Source organism: Dama dama, chromosome 3, assembly GCF_033118175.1.
Source record: "Dama dama isolate Ldn47 chromosome 3, ASM3311817v1, whole genome shotgun sequence".
Classification (NCBI taxonomy): Eukaryota; Metazoa; Chordata; class Mammalia; order Artiodactyla; family Cervidae; genus Dama; species Dama dama.
The window spans coordinates 61,110,240-61,116,894 of NC_083683.1; positions in this window are offsets into that span (position 1 = coordinate 61,110,240).

Below are 6,655 nucleotides of genomic sequence, written 5' to 3' on the forward strand. Positions count from 1 at the left end.
AAGGTGGTAAATGTAAACCTTAGCATATCAATAATCATATTAAATATTATTTAGATATCCTAATTGAGATTGTCAGGGTTGGGTAAAAAAATAAAATCCAACTATGTTCCTTCTATAAGAAATGTACTTTACATACAGAGAAACAAATAGTTGAACATAAATGGTAGAAAAGATACACCATGCTATTACAAAATGAATTGTGTATGCCCCCCACAACACACATACACAAATTCCTATGTGAAAACACTCTCAATGTGAATGTGCTTGGAAGCAGGGCCTTTAAAGAGGTGACTGATGTTAAATGAGGTCATCAGTGTAGGGCCCTAATCCCATAGGACTTACAAGAAGAGGAAGAGACACTAGAGATATGTCATCTTCCTCTCTGTCATTCTGCCCTCAGCACACAGAGCAAAGACCACACAAGCGCACAGTGAAAAGGCAGCCAGCTACACTCCAGAGAAAGTGGTCTCACCAGCCCAACCCTGTTGGTACCTTGATCTTGGACTTCCAGTCTCCAGAACTTGAAAAACTTCTGTTGTGTGAGCCACCAACCAGGCTCTTATTTTGTTATGGTAAACTGAACAGACATGCTAAGATGAATCAAAATGAGGCTCAAGGGACTAGGTTAACGTCAGACAAAGTAAATATTAGAACAAAGAATAGCACCAGGGGCAAAGGTCATTTCATAATGACTAAGAAGTCAAATCATCAAGAGTACATAACAATCTTAAAATGTTTGTGTACCCAACAAAAGCAATTCAAAATACATGAAGCAAAAACTCATTGAACAACCAAGAGACATAAACAAATCTACAACCAAAACAAAAATATCACTACCCCTCTCTTAATAATCAATAGAACAATGGAGAGAAAATCAGTAAAGAGCTAGAAGACCTGAACAAAACTATCCACTAATATGACCTAATTGATATTTATAGAATACCTCATCAAACAGCTGTATATACACTCTTCAAGTGTACTTGTAATATTAACCAAGACAGACCATGCCTCAATAAATGTGAATGAATTCAAGTCCAACTAAGTATAATAGAATTGAATCAAAAACCAATAACAAAAAGATTTCTGGAAAACTCCCAGATTTTTGCAAACAAAACAACACACGTCTAAATAACCCATGGATAAAAGAAGAGGGCAGAGGGGAAACAGAAAGTATTTGAGCTAATTGAAAATGAAAAAAAAAAGAAGAACATAAAAAAGTTGGGAGGATGTCATTAAAGAAGTATTTGTGTGGGGTGGGAGGGATTTGTAACACTAAATGCCTTTATTAAAAGAGAAGAAATATCTCAAATAAGTGATCTCAACATTCTCTTAATAAGTCAGAAAAAGAACAAATAAACCCAAAATAAGCAGAAAGGAAATAGTAAAGATCAGCGTGGAATTCAATAAAACTGAAGTCAGAAAGACAATCAAGAAAATCACTGAAACTGAAAGGGGATATTAAAGATCAATAAAAATTATAAGCCTCTAGCCAGGCTGGTCTGGATAAAAAGAGGGAAGACACAAATTACAAACATCAGGACTGAAAATGGGGACATCACTACAGATTCTAGATATTAACAGGATAATAAGGGTATATAAAAAACTTCATGCCAAAATTATATACAGCTTAGATGAAATGGAACATTTTTGAAAGACACAAACTACCAAAGCTAATCCTAAAATTCACATAGTACAACAAAAGACTTCAAAAAGTCAAAGCAATCCTAAGAAAGAAGAACAAAGCTGGAAGCACCATACTTTCTGCTTTTAAAATATATTATAATACAGAATACAATATATTACAAAGCTAATACAACAGTATGGTACAGGAATAAAAACAGACCATTGGAACAGAATAGAGAGCCCAGAAATAAACCAATGCATATGCAGTCAAAGGTGCCAAGAATATACAACGGGGAAAAGATAGTCTCTTCAACAAAACTGGATATTCACATGTAAAAGAATGAAATTGAACCCTTATCCTACACCATAGGTAAAAATTAACTTAGCATGGAACAAGAGGAAAATCTTCATGACGTTGGTGTAGGCAATGATACCTTGGATATGACACTAAAAACATAAGCAACAAATCAAAAAGAGACAAGTGGGACAAGTGGGACCACATCAAGCTAAAAAGCTTCTGTGCAGTAAAGGAAACAGTCAATTGCCTTTCATGTAGTCAACAGAGTGAAAAGGCAATTTACAGAATGGGAGAAAATATTTTCAAACCATGTATTTGATAACGGATTAATATACAAAGTGTATAAGGAATTCCTGCAAACTAACAGCAAAAAAGAAAAATCTGATTTTAAAATGGGCAAGGGACTTGAGTAGATATTTTTTCAAAGAAGATATACAAATGGGCAACAGATATGTGAAAAGATGCTCAATATCATTAATCAACATGGTTGCGTGACTGCTCAGTCACTCAGTTGTGTCCAACTCTTTGCAACCCCATGGACTGTAGTCCACCAGGCTCCTCTGTCCATAGGATTCTCCAGGCAAGAATACTGGAGTGGGCTGCCATGCTTTCCTCCAGGGGATCTTCCCAAACCAGAGATTGAACTGGTGTCTCTTATGTCTCCTGCATTGGCAGGCAGGTTCTTACCCCTAGTGCCTCCTGGAAAGCCCCTCATCAACATGGGAATGTATATAAATCAAACCCACAATGAAATATTTCACACCTGTCAGAATGGTTATTATCATAAAAATGAAAGCCAACTAGTGAGGATGTGGAGAAACTGGGATATTTGTACACTGTTGGTAGCAATGTATAAATGTAAAGTGACGCAGCCACTGCATCAGTAGTATGGAGGTTTCTCAAAAAATTAAGAACTGAACTACCATATGATTCAGAAATCCATCTTCTGGGAATATATTCAAGAGAATTAAAACTGAATTATATTCAAGAGAATATATTGAAATATATTCAAACTTGGAAATATACTCAAGAGAATTGAAACATATTCAAGAAAAATCTCAAAGAAATAACTGCATTTCCAAGTTCATTGCAGTATTACTCATAATAGCCAAGGTATAGCAACAAACTACATGTACACTGATGGACTAATGGATAATGAAAATGTGGTATTATGTACAATGGAATGTTACTCAGGAAATCCTGCCATATGCAACAATGTGGAAGAACCTGGAGGACATTATGTTAAGTGAAATAAGCCAGTCACAAAAGAAGTACTGCATGAATCCGCTTATATATGTAAAAGAGTTATAGAAACAGAGTGGAAGGTGATTGTCAGGGGTTTGGTATTGGCGGGAGTAAGGTGTTGTTCTGTTCAATAGCATAGGTTCAGTTATGCAAGATAAATAAGCTCTAGAGATCTACTGTCGGAGAAGGCAATGGCACCCCACTCCAGTACTCTTGCCTGGAAAATCCCACGGACGGAGGAGCCTGGTAGGCTGCAGTCCATGGGGTCTCGAAGAGTCGGACATGACTGAGCGACTTCACGTTCACTTTTCACTTTTATGCATTGGAGAAGGAAATGGCAACCCACTCCAGTGTTCTTGCCTGGAGAATCCGAGGGATGGGGTTGCACAGAGTCAGACACGACTGAAGTGACTTAGCAGTAGCAGAGATCTACTGTACCACATTATGCCTATATTAATACTGTATTGTGCACGTAGAAATTTGTTAGGAGGGTAGATATGATGTTAAGTGTTCTTGCCAAAATAATTTGAAGAAAGATATAACCTGAAAAGTCTTATATCTATGAAAGAAAGAATTCAATCAAATTCATACAAATTCTTCCAAAAAAAATTGAAGAGGAGAAAACACCTTCCAACTCATTCTATATAGCCAGCATTATCCTGATAACAAAACTAGACAAAGAGATTAAGAGAAAACTATAATTTCTCTCATGACAGATGTAAAAATTCAAAACAATATTTTGAAAACTCAAATACTGTATATGTGAGGCTAAGTCACTTTGCTGTCCACCTGATTGTTAATCAGCTATGCTGCTGCCAAGTCTCTTCAGTCGTGTCTGACTCTGTGTGACCCCATAGATGGCAGCCCATCAGGCTCCGCTGTCCCTGGGATTCTCCAGGCAAGAACATTGGAGTGGCCTGCCATTTCCTTCTCCAATGCATGAAAGTGAAAAGGGAAGTGAACTTGCTCAGTCATGTCTGACTCCTAGCAACCCCATGGACTGCAGCCTACCAGGCTCCTCCATCCATGGGATTTTCCAGGCAAGAGTACTGGAGTGGATTGCATTGCCTTCCCCAATAATCAGCTATACTCCAATACAAAACAAAAAGTTAAAAAAAATTAGACAGAGGGAAGATGAAGGAGGGAGCTTATAGACCAAAATCAATTTAAAAAATAATAAAATCAAATCTGACTATAAATAAGAGGGTAATACACAGCAATTAAGAAAGGTTTATCCCAAGAATTCAAGATGGGCTTAACATTAAAAAAATCAATGTAAGTTATCATATTAACATTTTTTTTAAACCATATGATTATATCAGTAGATTCATATATGAATGCAGTAGCTCTATTTGTAATTGATCAAAAACTGAGGGGAAAAAACAAATTTCTACCAACAGGTGAGTTTGTTCATTGTGGTTTATCCACACAAGGGAGGCACTATTGATACCCTCTGTAACTTGGATGAATCTCAAAATAAGTATGCTGAATGAAAGAAGTCATATAACAGTACATAGTGTGTGACTTCATCTACCTAAGATTTTAGAAAATGCAAACCAAACTGTTCTCACAGAAAACAGAACAGTTGTTGCCCGAGGAGGCAGAATGGAGAAAAGCAGGAAGAAGGAATTGCAAAGGGATCTGAAGACACTTCTGGGCACAATGAGTGTGTTCATTATCTCGATTATAGTGATAGTCTCAGAGGTGTGCACATATGCCCCAAACTTAACCTCTCTACCCTTCTCTCTAAACCTCCATTCCAGAATACTATTAGTTTTACATTTGTTCTGTAACTCCACTTACTTCTGGATGCATTGTCTCTAAATTCTTTTTCTTTTAATTGAAAACTAAAAAACAGTATCCACAATACTGTTTGTATAGAAATGTTGTTCATTGCAGAACTGAGAAGTACCGTTAAGCCTGTAGAAGTACCACTAACCCTGTAACTCTTGTCAGTTTATTGTTGGAAGTAGAAAATAACTTGTGAGTTTGGAGAGGGTTAGGATGGCACAGATTTATAATGATATAACATGCCTTTGCCTTGTCACCAGATCACCCAACTTCTTAATCACTGTATTTGTTAGAAGAAACCCATATTCTACCAAAAGAGATTCTTCACAGAGCCTCTAACTTCTGGTTGTAATTTGAACTGAAGGCTCTCTAGGCCTGCTTCAAAGTTCTCATTTTGGAATTACTTTTCACTACAATCCTGGGTTAGATCCACTGCTCCTTGGAACCTGTGACTTCCTCTTACTTGGATTCTCTTTGTTTTGCTTGAGTAATACTTTCAGAAATAGTCTGTGGGTGGTAAATGGTCTGAGCTCTTACATGTTTGAAAATGTCTCACTCTCGACTGATAGTTTGGCTAGGTACAGAATTCTAGATTCAAAAACATTTTTCTCCTCAACATTTACAGACTTGCTGTTTGTTTATTGTTTTGTTTTTTCCCTGCCATAAAGAGCTGCTGATGATCTATTCACTATCACCTGGATCTTCATTTCTTTTTGAGTGACCTATTGCATTAGCTTTCAGAATATTCCCTCTCTTCCTAGTGTCTAAAATGTCACAAAAATGTGTCTTAGGCGAGTTTATTCATTCATCATCTGCATTTTCTAAGCCCTTACAATCTGAAGTCCTATGTGTTCACACTTAGAAATTCTTTATCATGCTTCTCTGTTCCGTGAGTTTTCTCATTCCAAACATCCTTTTGGATATTAGAAGTTTTAGACTGTTCTCTAATCTCTTCATTTTTTCTCCCATATTTTCCATCCCTTTAACTTTTTGTTCTACATGCAGAGATAGTTCTTCCATTCTTTCATCCACTGAATTTTTAACTTTGACAATTATTTTTTTCATTTTAAGGACACTTCTTAGGTTAAATTGCTCTTTTCATTAGCAGCCCATTTTGCTTCACAAATGCTTTTTTTTTTTTTTTTAATTTTCTTCTCTGAGGAAATAGAATTATTTGAAAAATATCTTTCTGCATTATCTATTTCCTCCAGGGTCAGTTCATTGCTACCTGTCTTTCTGTCCTCATCTTTTCTGAGATATTTATGATCCTTTGGTTATCAATTAATAGTTATAACTGAGGCAGACCAGCTTATTTAATACAGATAGCTCTGCTTGTCTCAGTTGGTCCATGTGGGTGGGCCTTTTGACCTTGAGGGGAGAGAGGAGGTGGAGGATGTCCCTCCCTTTCACCTCCCAGCCTGAAGGAGAATTTTATTCAGAGTGGGCATCACCCCTTCCAGGGCTACATCCTAAGCAGACACTTCTCAACTATTTCAAAAGATTAATCCTCTGGTTTTAGCCTAAGCATGTGACGCAGGGAAGGGGAATGCAGGCTATGACTCACAGTTATTCCACAGTTGACTTCTGTCCAACTTTCTCTCATGCTCCAAGTTTTGAGCCTCTCTGTGAGTCTGCTGCCAGGAAAAAATAACTCTGGCCCCGACTGCAACCCTCTCCTGTAAATGCGATTGAATCTGT